Source organism: Cupressus sempervirens, chromosome 3 (assembly GCF_028749045.1).
Source record: "Cupressus sempervirens isolate cs-2001-9-10 chromosome 3, ASM2874904v1, whole genome shotgun sequence".
NCBI classification, from domain to species: domain Eukaryota; kingdom Viridiplantae; phylum Streptophyta; class Pinopsida; order Cupressales; family Cupressaceae; genus Cupressus; species Cupressus sempervirens.
Window position 1 is genome coordinate 161401878 of NC_143120.1, and position 16879 is coordinate 161418756.

The 16879-nt window shown below is 33.7% G+C and overlaps 1 pseudogene; it reads right to left on the reverse strand.

Moving 5' to 3' along the window:
- Positions 1-1427: 1427 nt before the first annotated feature.
- LOC149565258 (nuclear poly(A) polymerase 4-like) lies at positions 1428-16408 on the reverse strand (annotated as a pseudogene).
- Between the last annotated feature and the right edge of the window lie 471 nt (positions 16409-16879).

Here is a 16879-nt window from a genome sequence, read left to right on the forward strand (position 1 = left end):
CAGCGTAAAATTCTATATAAACTCATGATAGCTCTATCTAGAGGGGACAAATTGATCTTTGCTTTTATCTTTTTTTCTTATATTGTTGAAGGGATTTTCATACAATCTGACATTGTTAAACGTTTTTCTTATATTGTTGAAGGGATTTTCAAAAGGTCTGACATTGTTAAACGTTCTTTTCTGATATTGTGAAAGTTAGTTTCCACCATCATAGTCATGGGTATGTGTCTGTCAAGCAAGAGAGATTATCACCCACATGAATTCCATGGGAAGAATGGCAACAAAAGTTTTCTAAATTTTTTGAAGTCCAAATCAGGATCAAAATGTAATGTGGATCAAAAATCAAAATATAGTAATAAGATTGAGAGAGAGAATGAACGGGTGGATGAATTGCAAGGTAAATATGTGTATTATTCACTTTCTTTTGTGAATTATATATTTTTCTTTCACATTAGACTGGCTTTGAGATTGGCTGAATGTTTATTTTACAGGCGCGTCTAAGCTTACTAGTCCGCCAAGGCCATTTCTGATAGATGAGGGAGCTTTTGGTTCTCCATTTTCAATTGGGAGAGGCAGAAAATCGGTGGATGAATTTAGTGAATTAGACCTTTGTGATGATATGACGTTGAAGCTTGAACCAAGCTCTGATTCATTTGAGTCATCAAGTTTTTCCGATTCTGATCTTTTTGAATTGCAATCCCTTTGATGTTTAATTATCATTAAAAAAGATTACAGCAATTGATAACGGGATTATGTTATCAGTGTAATCCTAGATGATAAATTCTCACCTATAGTAATTCATATGTCGATAATCTTGAGCCCTTTGTCATTCATTAAACATATCCACTATTTTTGAATTGACAACTATCATGTTAATAGTTTATATTTCTGAAAATTACATATTACTATAGTTTTATAATATTTGATTGATTGCTTTTTATAATCTATATAAGTAATTTGAATAATTATATAATAATTGGATAAAGTAATATGACAAAGCATACTTTCTAATTATTCGAGGCAAGTTGTACAGGAAATTTATTTTTAAAAATCAATTTAAAATGATAAATGTTATTTGGCATTCATAACTGTTAAAAATCAAATTAATATATGTAATACAATTTGACAATCATAACTATTAGCAAGTAGAAATAGAATAAAATTTATTTTCTAAAATCATGCTATTTGGCATTAAGAAACTTTAAAAAATAAATTAAAATATGTAATGTCATTTGGTAATCATAATTATTAACAAATAAAAATATAAAATATAAAATTTATTATATATAAGAGGATCAAAAAAAGATACAAAAGTCATATCAGTCTCAATGAGAGTACAAAAGAGGAGGCCCGGCCTCACCAAAAAGAAATTACATCAGAATGTACAATAAAGTCAGAGTTTGAAGCAAGAAAGTGAAACAAGAACACTAGTACAAGATATCATCATAGGTGTCAACCCAAGCAGTCCACCCCATAGATCCCTCCATCCACACAATATTCTTTTGCTCCGAGATTTGAAATAGCATGAAGATCTGGTCCTTTTTAGACTTGATGTTCTTTTTAATCTCCTGGTTGAGTTCCATGCAGGTCCTCTCGAACATCTGAAGATCATCCAGGTTCCTTCTCTACACGTAACCATTCTTCAGCTCAAAAGTGGCATAACCATCTTTCCAGAACCTCCTAAGCTTATCCTTCTCCATCATCATAGTAGTGTAAACCTACACTAATTATTTTGAAATGTGTGAGTTTTCAGAAAGACTCAGTAAGAACTCTAGGGTTATTTTGATACCTTTCCTTGTTCTTGCATTTCCAAATCTGCCAAAGAATATTAGAAGATTGAATATTCCAAAAGAGGTTAGAATTATCTTAATATAATGAAGCCCATCAAGCCATTTAAATTTCAAGTATCTATGAGAATCGACATGACAGGTAGTAGGCAGGCCCTTAGCAGCTTTAAGAATCATATTATAAGTCTTATTCTAAAAGATCGACATATCAAATCTGCTTCTATGATCCTCCCAACTAATAATCTTGTCCCGATCAAAGAGATCAATCGATTGAGATATGCCCAAATTAGACCAGTGCCAAGCAGAGCAACCTTGGGAGAGGGCAAGGGGTTTGTCAGACAAATGTCAAATGGATCTTTATCCATAAAGATGCTTAACATCATGGAAATCCTTGAAGGTTAATATGCTCCTTGACATGATCCCATGCTTTCCATATGGATCAAAAAATAATAGAACATTGAACCACAATAGGTTCAAGTCACTAAAAGGGAGATTTTTTCATTTTTTAGCATTTCTTGGGAAGTTCCTTTCTATGTTATGTCTAACAAGGATCTTCCATGGGTCATTACCATCCATAGAGAGAAAGATCCATTTGGTGGCAAGGGCAATCCCTTACAGTTTAAGATCCTTCAATCCCAAGCCCCCAAGGAGTTTATGAATACGACACCAATCTCATTTAACAGTGTGCATCTTTTTATTTCCTTTACCATCAGACCAAAGGAAATTCTTACCAGCTCTTTGAATTTCCAAAATTTGGTAATTACTGAACATCTAAGCAGAAGAAGAATAAATATTATAGGAGGAAATAATTTTTTGACAGACTTGAACCCTATCGGCAAGAGACAAGGATATATTATGTCATTTATCTAGTTTCTTGGAAATCATGTCCTTAACCCAACACCACATATCCTTGAGGGAGGGTTCAAAAGAAAAAGGGATGCCAAGATATCTAACAATCTTATAAGGGACACCCCATTAAAAGTTGGAATGTTTAATCCACTCAGGGGGCTAATACTCCCTGCCAAGACAAATGGACTTGGTTTGAGATAATCGAGCACCAAAGATAGTGCAGAAGACTTTAAGCTTAGTTTGTAAAGCCTCAAAACTATCAACATTAGCTTCAAATAAAATGGCAGTATCATCAACAAACTGGAAGTTGATAAGCTCAGCATTATTAGGGATGAAAATACCTTTAACAACAAGGGACAAAGAGTTATCCCTAAGGATGTAGTATAGAGCTTCTAAGGCTATGACAAAAAGGGCATGTGCCAAAGGACAACCTTGTATGATGGATCTACCAAGGGGGAAGGGGTCAAAGAGGGAGACATTAACATCAACCTAGGAAAGGGTGTCATTAAGCAACATACAGATCGTATTGCAAAAGATACTAGGGAAACCAAAAACCTCAAGCATCATGGAGATAAAGTTCCATTGCACTTTGTCATAACCTTTTTCAAAATCTAGGAGGAACCTAGCAGAATTTTGTTGAGAGTGATTAGCCCAATTTATGGCTTCCCAACTAGTGATCATATTCTCAAGAATATATCTACCCTTGATGAAGTTAGTCTGGGTGGCACAAATAAAATTAGGCAGGATATCCACAAGCCTCAAAGCAAGAATATTGGCAAGAATTTTGTAAGAAACATTGAGGAAAGTGATAGGTCTCCAATTTTTAATGAGCACTTTGTCCCCATCCTTGGTAATAAGCTTAATGATGCCTCTATTGATAGTATCCCCCAGTGAGTAGTAGGGCTTCTACATAGATGTCTTGCAAATATTTGCATATCAAATCAATGTTAGCTTTGTAGAATTCCATAGGAAGGTCATCAGGCCCAGGGGCCTTATCATTGTGAAGAGAGTTAATGGATTTTTCAATTTCATCTAAAGAGATATCCATGGAAAATTGGTCGACATTAGTACTTGATAGCTTTTTAGGAATAAGAGGTTTGCATTTAATTCTAAGGGCAACAGCCTCCTTTGAATCCTCAGAGGTGAAGAGGCTTTTGTATTAATTAGAAAATTATTTTTTGATGATGTCTGGGTCAGTAATATCTTGGTTATCCACAAAAATTCTTTCAATAGTTTTGATTGTTTGTGTTTAAAATATTAAATAGAAATTTAGAGCCACAGTCACCAAATTGAAGCCAATGAGCACATGATCTAATCTTAGCTCCTCTGATCTTGAATTTTTGGTGCTTCCTTAGGGCTTTTCTCATAGATATCACATGAAGGATAAGCTCCTCATTCGAGGGATACTCTTGGATGTTAGCTTCAACTCTCTAGAGGTCTGAGGAGAGGAGCTTTTCAGCGAATCTATAATTTTTGGCTCTTTTTTTGCCAATGGTTTTAAGTAATTTCTTCCAGGAAAGCAGGTTCCTATTCTATTTTTTTACATGGAAGCAAGTGGGAGAGTTGAAATTATTGATATGTTGAATGATGACAAGGATATAGTTTCTCTAATTACCAGGAAGGAAAGAGAAGAAATGTTTATTACCATAGAATCGATCTAATCTAGAATAAATTTTGGAGGAACCTTGTTGAAAATTACACCAAGTATGCCATAACCTAGGATTGGTATCCTGATTACCAAATAAGGGGTCAAAATTTTGTTTGGAGTTCATCATCCTATTCCAGTGAAGTTTTTCTTGGTCCTTCCAAGGAAATGGGAGGCCCCTAGATTTTTCTTCTTGGGATTCCATCATGTTGAAATCTCCACCAACAAGCCATGGGATATTAGGGAGAGTTTCCAACCAATCCCAAAGGTTCACTCTATCCCTAGCATCATTTAGGCATAGATAGAGCATAGGCCAGATATACAATTTTTATAATTAATGGTGATCCAAAAAGCTTTGTTACATGAGGAGAGACCATTGCTACTTATATAGTTACCACATTTAGGGTTAATAAGTAATGCAATGCCCCCCACCTCTGAAATGAGCGATGCAAAATTTGAGCACATCCTTCCATAAGTAATTAAGGTTGGAGTCGAACATGAAACTAATAGCTTTAATTTCTTTTAACATCAAAAAATTTATGACACTATAAGTATCAAGAAAATGCTTAATGGAAAACTTTCTATCCAGGGATTCAAGACCCTTGACATTCCAGGAGATGCAATTCATGGGGAAACATGAGAGTGGATAGGACACTGGTATTTATCCCTTTCAATTGGGAACATATTAGTGGGGGAAGATTCTCCATGCTTCTTACTAGAGCAATTTTTGTTTTAGGAGCCTATAGGCCTCCCTCACCATTTAGAAGCAGGGAGATCATTTTTTATATCATCTTCATTATCAGAATTAATCAGGGATTTGGAGTTAACATCCATGGATTTTTTAAGAGGGATGGGGATGGCCAAGGGATCTGAAGGGGACTTAGAGGTCAGGATAACCTCGAGCATACAATCATCACTTAATTCTTTAAAAACCTTAGGCAAGAATTTTCAAGAAGGTTTTGGGTTGATGCAATTGTCAGAGGGGTCGATGTTGGAAATAATCAAGGGAGGGGAATTGACTTCAAGATCTAGTGAAGTGGGGCTAGATGAGTTGGAAGGGGCCAGATGTTTCGCTAGATGGGGAGCTCAATCAAAGATGCTTTATTTGTCTTCATAACCTTTCTTCTTTAGTTTTTTGTGACAATCTGAAAGCGATCATCTAAGGTCACATTGTCAATGGAGATAGAAATGGCCAAAAAAGAGATGGGGGGTAGGAAAGTGAGGAAGAAAGGAGATTTGGAGTTCAATTCAGGGAAGGGACTAGAGGGCACCTCAACTTGAGGGTCTCTAAGAGTAGCGGATTCTAATGAGGGGTTAATCTCAATAATAGGGTTAAGGGGAGAGGCAAGTTTAACAAAGATAGGTTGTTTCTTAATGATAGGGAAATCTTTCCTTAGGTGCCCTTCTTTTCAACATTAAAAATAGGCATTTAATCCCCCATAGATTTCAATAGGACAAGTGTACTTTTCCTTTGAGATATCAATGCACAAGTCAGGCAGAATTTCCTTACTAGGATTCAATTATATTAGAACCCTAGCATCCATATAGGGTATAAATCTAACCATGTCATCCATATGAATAACTTTTTCTAGAGGTTCAAGTAATTGAGGAAGGAATCTCCATAAAAATGGAGGAACTTGTTTTACCAAAATCCATTAGGGCCCAAGAGGGCAAGAACTTCCTCATGAACGAACTCAAGAGACCAAGCTAGTGCATGGAAGGAGGTCAAACCAACAGTCCAATATTACTTTTTTAAGAACTTTAGCTTGAGATTCATTATTAGCAAAGAAGATCACAAATAATCCTTTTTCGACTTGTCTACAAAAAGAGATATGAAATCCAAGCTTTAAATTCCTGAAGTTATGAAAACAGTCGTCCAAAAAATTTCTAGGAGGACATTTATCAATTTCAATTGTAGAGAAAAAAATAACAGTGTTTCTTAACCTATTTTTCTCTTTAAAAATTCCCTCAAGCATTTCAAAATTAGGAGGAATGGAGAAAGGAATTGGAGCAGCCTCAGAGTTCTTACTGAGAACGGAGCTGCCATGAGGAATAGACACACAAAACCTAGATTTCACATCATTGGAAGATCCTGTGTTAACAACCACCTTAGAGAAGGATTTTTTTTTACCAAGTTGAATAGGGTTAATTTTAGAGGCATCAAGATTGATGTCAGAGTCCTTAGCAATAATTGTGGGAGGAATGGAGGGTACAACCTCTATCGAATGACAGAGGGATGAAGAATGCAAACCACTCATTTTAGAAGTATTAAAGGAGGGATTTGAAATGCCCAAACCTATTACAACGTTGTTGCCGAAGACGCCCAGTTGTTTTTCATTGTCTCAGGACCTCCAGTCATAAATTGCCACCTCAACAGATCACTCGAAAATGTTGTTGAAAAATTTGTTGAAAAACATTCACTCCCCTTAAACTCGTTCATCTATACTCTTTCAATATAAAATAAATTGGCAAATGACATATTTAAAATTATATAAAGCTAAAGTCAAATTAAATGACATTCACGAAAATTTTAAAATACAAAATTTGCCAAATGACATCCTCAAATATAAAATAGACAAAAATTAATATTAAATATTCACAGTAGCATTTTTCTTTTTTGAAAAACAAATTTTAATTTATTTTAGAATTTACTTTTTTTTAATACTTTTTCTAGAAGTTAGAGAAGAATATAATAGTCACAAAAGTGTATATAGGTAGATTTAGTAGAACAATAAAATAAGAAAAATAGATGTACTTCTTATTTTTCTAAATTATAATTAAAATATTTATATATTCTCTTTATATTTTTCTATTAGAAAATCATTATAAAAGCAAATATTATAAATATAGAAACATCTTACTTTTCTAATGATAACAATTTCTTACTTTTTGTTATTAGTCATAGTTAATGAGTTCTTTGAAAGTAATTAGAATACCATGAATTTGAACAATAAATTCTAGAGAGAAACAATTCAATTTGGAATATATACATATATAGATATAGATATGTGTGTATAATTATTATTTTTCAAATACAACTATGTTATATTTTTTGAATTAATATTTAAATCACAACTTCACCCTTGATTGAAACTTCAACTCTAACAATAAATGTTCATGTTTCAAATCACAATATTACCCTAGATAAATTGAAACTTAGCCAACAAAATTTAGACTTGGCTCTAATACTAAATTAAGTTCAAAATATAAATTTAATTATAACTCCACCTCTAATAATAATATATTAATCATTATTTGACTAATATTATATATTATAATTCATGATTAATTATCTTTGAAAGAGAGAAAGGGAAGGCACACAACAGTAAGTTGAGGGAGGAATAGAGAGAGAGGGTAAGAAGGGGGCATAGAGAGAGAGACAGAGAGAGTTTAAATGAAAGAGAAATGGTGATTAGGGAGCATACATAGTGAGAGGTATTGGGATAGTAGAGGGATGGAAATATTAAGAGAGAGAGAGAGATGGGGGTAGGGACAAAAGAGAGAGGGAGGGAGAGGGAGAGAGATATTGTAGGGTGCACACACGCACACACACATACACGAGTGCACACACACACACACACACACACACACACACACACACACACACACATGCAGAGGGAGGGAGGGAGGGAGAGAGAGAGATTGTTGTTTGATCCAGTGGGAACCCCATGTGGTAGCAATATTGGTATAGGATTAGTCTCCAAGTGGGCTATTGTTGTTTAGTGTGGAGCCTGATCAGGCCCCAAGTGGGAGATTGTTAGTTTGTGGTGACTAATTAGTGAATTATTGTACATACTTCATAATTTTTTGAAAAAAATTGGGTCATGGCCGACATTGTGGTAGACGTATGATTGACATGTTGTAACCCTAAAGTGGCAAAAAAATACTTGTATAAAAGGGCTTAGGGTTAGATATCTTTTCATAACCTTGGTGTGATGCAAAAATTGCTTCTTGAAGTGGAATTGAGCTATAAGGGATTACGGATTGTAATCAGGTTGTAATCATTGGATCGTAATAATATTGGATTTGTTGGTTGGTAAATATAGCCCAGGGTTTGGGTGAACCACGTTAAATCTTGGTGTCTTGTGTTCTCTTCTATGTGATTTATTATTTCCTAATATTATTTATACTTGCATGTAATTTTTATTTATGTCAGAGGTTAATCCTAACAAGTGGTATCAGAGTCAAGTTCTTTTTCAGTTCTCCTCTACAAGAAAGTCTTATGGTTGAGTGGGAATCTCATAGTTGAGTGGGAGCAGTGTCAAATGAGGGTAAGTTGAAGGTTGACAAGTTTAATGGGTAGAACTTTCAGTTATGGAAGATGCAAATGGAAGACTATCTTCCAGAAGGGTTTATGGAAGTCATTGGAAGGAAAATCCAAAAATCGGGGAACTATGACAAATGAGGACTGGGGTCTTTTAGATAGAAATGCACTTGGAAGCATTTGATTGTGCTTGGAACCATTAGTGACATTTAACATTACAAAAGTGACTTGATGACAAAAGAGTTGATGAAAACCCTAGCGACATTATATGAAAAGCCCTCCACTTCAAATAATGCATTTCTCATGAAGTGTTTATTTAATATGAAAATGGCAGAAGGTGGATCTATTTCAGATCATTTAAACGAGTTTAATATTGTTACTATTCATTTATCTTTTGTGGGTATTATTTTTGATGAATAAATTAGGGCTCTCTTGATTTTATGTTTTGTGCCTAAAAGTTTGAACGGCTTGGTAATGGTTGTGAGAAATTATATCTCTGGATCTAATATCCTAAAATATGATGATGTAACCAATGTTATTTTGAGTGAGGAAACTCATAGGAAAACCTCAGGTGGATCTGCATCAGGAAGTGCTTTGAACACACAAAGTAGAGGCAAAATAATTGAGAGAGGAAATAATTCTAGAAATTATGGGAAATCAAGAAGAAAGTCAATGGCGAAGAGGTCTCAATCTAGAGGACCGAGAGATTGTTGGTACTGTGGGAAACTAGGGCATAAGAAGAAAGATTGTTGGACTCAAAAGAAAAATGAAGGAGATAAACCAGAAGGGAACAAGGAGGAAAATGTGGTAAGTAACAAATCCGAAGAGGATGCTTTGCTTCTGTCTTTAGAAAGTGTTGATGATTCATGGGTTTAGATTCAGGTGCTTCATTTAATGCTGTGCCTCATAGAGGTTATTTTATTGATTATGTCCAAGGGGATTTTGGGCTTGTTTATTTGGGGGATAATGAACCTTGTCAAATTGTTTGAAAGGGAAAAGTTAAGATTAAGCTGTAGAATGGGAATCATTTCCTACTACATGAGGTAAGACATGTTCCAAGGTTGGGTAGGAATTTAATGTCAGCATGGCAATTCAGTGATGAGGGTTGTGTAGTTAATTTTAATGATAAAAATTGGAAGGTTTCAAAAGGTTCCCTTGTAGTAGAAAAAGATGTGAAAGTAGGCACCTTATATCTTTGTATAGGTCATATTGTTCTTTCTACTTTGATTATTTTAGAGAAAAATGAATGTTCAGGAACAGTTGTTGCTATTGAGTAGGGAGAACAATTAGTTGTTGTAGATTCTGATATAGCATTGTGGCACAATAGACTTGGGCACATGAGTGAGAAAGGTATGAAATTAATTCATTCAAAGAAAGTTTTACTAGGTTTGAAATGTGTTAATATGGATTTATGTGAAAGTTGTTTATATGGAAAACAAAAGAGAGTGAGTTTTGTGAAGAATGGGAAGGAAAAGAAAAATAAGAAATTAGAGCTTGTGCATACAAATGTATGCAGACTAGCTTAGGTATATTCCCTTGGTGGCTCCAATTATTATGTTACATTTATTGATGATGCAACTAGAAAAGTATGGATTTATATCATTAAACAAAAATCTGATGTATTTCAAACTTTTCAGAAATGGAAATGCTTGGTTGAAAATGAGACTGGTATGAAATTAAAATATCTCTGATCTAAATGGTGGTGAGTATTGCAATCATGAATTTGAAGATTATTTCTCCACTAATGGTATTCATAGATAGAAAACTTTTCCAAGGACTCCACAAGAAAATGGAGTGGTTGAATGCATGAACAAGACAATAATGGAGCATGAAAGGAGCATGAGGTTACATGTTGGATTGCCCTTAAACATGTGGGTGGAGGTTATTAATATTGTTATATATTTGATTAATAGAGGTCCCTCTACTCCTTTGGGTTGTGGTATTCCAGAGGAAGCATGGACTGGTAAGAAGGTGAGTTATTCTAATCTTAGAACCTTCGATTGTGAAGCATTCACACATGTTGATTCTGAAAATAGAATCAAGCTGGAAGTTTAGTCAAAGAAATGTATATTTGTTGGATATGGCATTGATAAATTTGGTTATAGGCTTTGAGATTTTTAAAATCATAAAATTTTAAGAAGCGAGGATGTCATATTCAATGAGAAAGTGTTGTACAAAGATCTGTTGTAGCAACATGAGAAGAAAGAAGATGATTATGTAGTATTGGATGATACTCCAAAAGATGTTGTTCTAGCACTTCCTCATCATGTGCAACAACTGAAACAACAAATATCACACACATCAATGAATGTTAGACATCAACAAGGCTAAGTAGACCTCCAGAAAGATTTTCTCCCTCTTTGTATTCTATTTTACTTACTGATGCTGGTGAACTAGAATGTTATGATGAAGTTGTGTAGGTAGATACTAAGATTCAGTGAGAGCCTGCAATGGTAGACGAAATGGACTCCTTGTTGAAAAATAAGACTTGGGATTTATGCCAGTTGTCTACAAGTAAACAAGATTTATAGAATAAATGGGTTTACAGGTTGAAAGAATAGGATGGAAATAAGAAACGATTTAAAGTCAGTTAGTTGTAAAAGGATTTGCAAAAAAAAAGGGGCATTGATTTTGATGAGATATTCTCTCATGTTGTTAAAATGACTTCTATCCGTACTATTTTAAGTATTATGGCTACTGAATATTTTCATTTGGAGCAACTTGATGTTAAAAAAAGATTTCCTTCATGGTGATTTGGATGAAGAGACATATATGGCACAGCCACAAGGATTTGAGGTTAGAGGTAAGGAGAACTTAGTTTGTAGATTGAAGTAAAGTTTATATGGCTTGAAGCAAGCACCTCAGCAAGGGTATCTAAAATTTGACAATTTTATGCATGAGCATGGATATAGTAGGTGTCATTCAAATCATTGTGTTTATTTTAAGAGGTTGGATGATGACAACTACATTATTTTTTGATGTTGATGATATGCTTATAGCTAGATCTAAAATGGATCACATTAAGGGGTTGAAACGTCAGTTAGCACATGCATTTGCTATGAAGGATTTGGGGGCAAAAAAAGAAATCCTTGGTATGAAGATTTATAGAGATAGGAACAATAGAAAAGTTAATTTATCTTAGGCTGATTATATTGCAAAGGTGTTGCAATGTTCTCTTCGAAGAATGCTAAAACTATCAACACACTTTTACCTAGTCATTTGAAGTTGACTAAGGAGATGTGTCCTAAGACACAAGAAGAGGGGGGTAAGATGTCCAATGCACCTTATGATTTAGTTGTAGGAAGCTTGATGTATTCTATGGTATGTAAAAGGCTAGATATTTCCCATGCAGTGGGAGTCATTAGCAAGCATATGAGTCATCCAGGAATTGAGTATTGGAATGTAGTCAAATGGATTCTCAAATATTTGAGAGGAACATCCAGTAAGTGTCTACATTTTGGGGGCTCTACTACTAATTTATAGGGATATGTTGACTTAGATTTGGCAGGGGATATTGATACCAATTGGAGTACTACATGTTATGTATTTACTATTGGTGGGGCAGTTGTGAGTTGGGTTTCTCGGTTGCAAAAGGTTAATGTTTTATCCACTATAGAGGCAAAGTATTTTGCTGCTACAAAGGAAACCAAGGAGATGATATGGCTTTAGTTCTTCTTGGAAGAATTGGGACACCCTCAGAAGGATAATTATTTTTTTACAAATAGATAGAGTGTCATTTATCTTTGAAAGAATTCAGCTCTACATTCAAAGACAAAACACATATAGTTACGATACCATTTCATTCAGTCAATTTTTGATGATGGACAATTAAAGTTGGACAAGATACATACAGATAACAATCTAGTGGATGTGTTTACAAAGGTAGTGACAAGGGAGAAGATGAACTCCTCTTCAGCTTTGATTGGTCTTCTAGACTAAACAAAATAAGAGAACAACTAAGTCCAGGGTGGTTTGATCTAGTGGGAGCCTCATGTGGTAGCAGTATTGCTACAAGATTAGTCTCTAAGTGGGAGATTATTGTTTACTATGGAGCCTAATCAGTCCCCAAGTGGGAAATTGTTAGTCTGTGGTGATTGATCAAGGAAGTACATACTTCATAATTCTTTGTACAAAACATTATGTTGTGGTCAACATATTGCTAACATATGGCCAACTTGTTGTAACCCTAAAGCGGCAAAAAAATAGTTCTATAAAAGGGCTTAGGGTTAGGTATCTTTTCATAAGGTGTGATGCAAAAATTGCTTCTTGCAGTCGTATTGAGCTGTAAGGGATTATGGATTGAATCAGGTTGTAATCACTAGATCGTAATAATATTGGACTTGTTGTTTGGTGGACGTAGCCCAAGGTTTGGATGAACCACATTAAATCTTGGTGTCTTGTGTTCTCTTATGTGTAATTTATTATTTCCTTATATTGTTTATATTTGCATGTAATTGTTATTTATGTCTGAGGTTAATCCTAACATGTATAACCTTTCTGAAGAAACATGGTCCCCTACAAACTAAAGATGCTACCAACGGACTCTACAAAAAAAAATATTACTCTGCATTTGGTTATCAAGTACCCCCTACATCAGCAAAACTACCAAAATTACCAAATGCACATGTATACTCACACATGAGGATGAGGAAAGCTCTTATGATTTTATCAAACTTGTATTGGTGATGGAAACCTTACTCCATAAAAATGCATACCTCTAGTGTTTCTCCAAGAGGTCAAGAAATTTTTTTAACCTTACCAACCCACAACTCTTTGGACACTACAACTATCTTTCTTAAAATGAGAAATAATAAAGAAACAAAGGATCTACTTATAGGTTTGATATATCTTTCCTAGGATTAAATGTGTTAGTCTAAATTTTGAAGTTTGAACAATATAATTAAGAACAAAATTACCAGAGAAAATGTAGATGGTAGAGTTCTTGGAAGCTTAAAGCACCTTCTTTGTATCATACTAGTGAAGAAAGTTTGGCCCTGTATACAATCCAAAAAAATACATGTGTATACTAAGTTGTCTTTAATAATAACTCCACAAAATTCAAATTCATAATGTTGGGTCTTGCCTTGCAATACACTTTCTGACACATTCATATTTTTCTCTTTCTTGAGATACCAAAATGTTTTTTATTAATACTACCAAATGCTTGAAGAAAATACCCAAATGTATATGAATCCCAAGTGCAACAACCAAGACCATGCAAAAATAAAAGGAAAACAAAATTAGGAACAAAACTTGATCCATATTACTTATCACAAAATTCCTTACTCCCACACACAAAAATATTAAAGAAAATAATAAATAAATAAAAATATCATAGTGGATCCTAATTATATATAGCACTAACAATAACATTATTAATGGTTCGTCCTAAATTCCATTCTATAAAGCTCCTTTAAAACTACTTATATATGAAACAAAATTTCTAAACATAATCTTTTTGAAATCAAGCTTGAAAAATGCTAGAAGGAACATTTTTTATTGGAAGACATCCACACTTAGTTCATTCTTTAAAAAAAATTCTTTTACCACATGGTCATTTTTAACTATTTAATTTTAATAGCTCTAGCACTACATGGCATCATTGGAACTCCATTTTCTTTACCATGATTTCCTGAATCACCATTAATAGTCCTCCTAAATGATACCTCCTCTATGTTGACTTGAGATAAATTATGATTGTCTAACCCAAAAGAAGATGTTGCACTAAATAAACTAGTACTTGCTTATTTCTCGCATTTCACTATATTGTTTTCACTAACATGCTTTCACTTATTTGAATTCATAGACATTATCTAGCCAAACTCTTGTACAGGTTGACACTTAGAGCTTCCACTACTCCCTATAGAGGATATAATTGTCATCTCACATGTTACTCTTGAAGAATCATCAACAATGTTCCCATTGTTGCTTCTAGGATAATTCATCTTGTTTGAATAAAATCTCTTTCAGAATCATCACAAGAGTTTTTTCCTGTACTTCTTGGAGAAGCCCTCAGTGTTTGATATGAAACTCTTGTAGAATAATCAACAAAGATTTCATCATTACTTATAGGATAAGTCTTTTTTCTTGAATTTGTAACTTTTAAAGAATAATTTGGTACTGCCCCCTCCCCTAGGAAAACATATGATGGAATCTTCATATGATGAATATGTGAAATAAAAATGTCCATTCCAAGTTTCCAAAGACGGTGCGAGAATAATAAAAGATTAAATTGATCCACAATGTCTCAAATATAAAAAATTTGACCCTCTTGAAATTGGCACTCCTTGAGTTCATTGTAAATCATTAAAAATGCACAATGTTCTCCCTAGGTAGTTGTCTTGTAGTATCCATGAGGATAAGGGTATACTTATAGCATCCCAAGAGTGTCCCACTCAATCTAAAAGAGCATATTGTAAGAGTATGACTAAATTATTTCTACTTGGAAAAATTAGTAGGCATAATAGAAAATGCAAGTTTTAAAAAAACCCTTTAAAGTAAGTTGCCTCAAATAAGACTCAATACATCCCTTCCACATCCTCATATCATCTTGATTTAGATCCATAATGTCTATTTGCAAATAGTTTTTGTATGACTCAAAGAAATGGTAAGGCTCAAAAAGAGCAATCAAGTTTTCCTTATTCAATGTAATCTCCTACAAAAAAATAGAATTATTAAAGAGAATTTCACAAGATATGAAACTAAAAGCTAAATTAAAAAAATATTTCACAACTATACCTCACAGATCTTATTCTCATTCTCAAAATGCTCTAGCATTACTATAAGTGCGTTGTTGGTTATATAGTAGATGGAGTATATGCTAGTGTGATTATAGGCATTAGATGGGTTAGATCTCAAGGATTTCTATGTGGATCCCATTCAACTATGCCTAGATTCCCTTCCTCTATCAAATGTAGCATTATTGGATTTAGCTAGTGGTACTAAGTATATACATAAAAGAACCTTTCTACCAACATGTTGGGATTGGATTTTGATAGAGATGACAAACTTGAGCAACTTATAATGCCTAAATCACATCACCCAAAAAAACATAACCTACCAAGTGCCCCTTTTGTTACAACCATATAAAGTGATTTGAAGCTTTCTAAAAATATTTAAGTTATAGAGTTAGAATTACTAAACATGTTTAAATGAAGCAATAAAATAACTCACATTTAAGTATAAGCCTCACCTTTGGCCCAAAGTTTCATACATCGTAGTATACTATAAAAATGTTGAAAAATAAAACATTTAAAGGAATAAAATACAAGAACTAGAAAAAAATAGCATTACAATATAAAACTCCTACAATGCATCACCTCAACATTTGGTACAAGTTACAATATTTGCATGCAACTCGACATCTCTTTAGACTCAACACACTTTGCTCATCAGCCTCATATAAAATTGATTCTTGAGAAATATCCAAATCCTATAGGTAAAGTAGCATCTCAATAAATAATAAAATTTGTTAAACAACTTCATCAAGTATAGACAATGAACAGTTTACAAATTTAAGTTGAAAAAATAGTACTTTCCTAATAGAAGCTTGAAAATAGACAACATGTAAAGCACATTTGGCAATTTATTCTTGTAAAGGATTGGTGTTGCTCAAAGAGAGCTAAGAATACAAATTAACTCACATCTGGTATAACCTAAAGTGATATGCGTTCAACCAGCTTAGTTAGTTTGTTATAAAAGATGAACAAATATATGTAATTTCATAATATTATAAAAATGATCCTAGACATCACTATAATTAACATAATAGAAAAGTAGGATTCTCTTAAGATCTTTTCCAATAACTCATCTGCATCATGAAGTGCAATGGGGGATCACAAAAAGCACCTCAAGCCTATCCATTAAGCCTAGGAGCATCGAATGATCCCCGCCATTTAGATTACGAATCCTTCTTGGGTATCTACTACATGAATTGACCTTGTGCTACTTGTATTCCTTGTATGTACTATATATTCCCTATATAATGGGACCGCTTCATGGTTGTAGGTCTTAAAGGAATCATTATAATCATTATACATCCCTATTACATTACTCAATATAAATATTGTTAAGGCAATAGAATACCTAAATTATAAAATGGTAAAATACCAACAAGTGATTTTTATATACATAAGATTTATATAAAAAACTATTGAGGGATTCAAACACATTCCCCCATTTTCTATTTCTCTTACCATGTATTTTTCTTTAAATATTTGGGTCATATAGTCATCTATTAATGTATGTATTTTCATTAATCATTGGGCTCTATTCTGATCATCTTAGACCCATTCAATTCATTCTCTAATTAGTGAATAAAGAAATCACCTTATT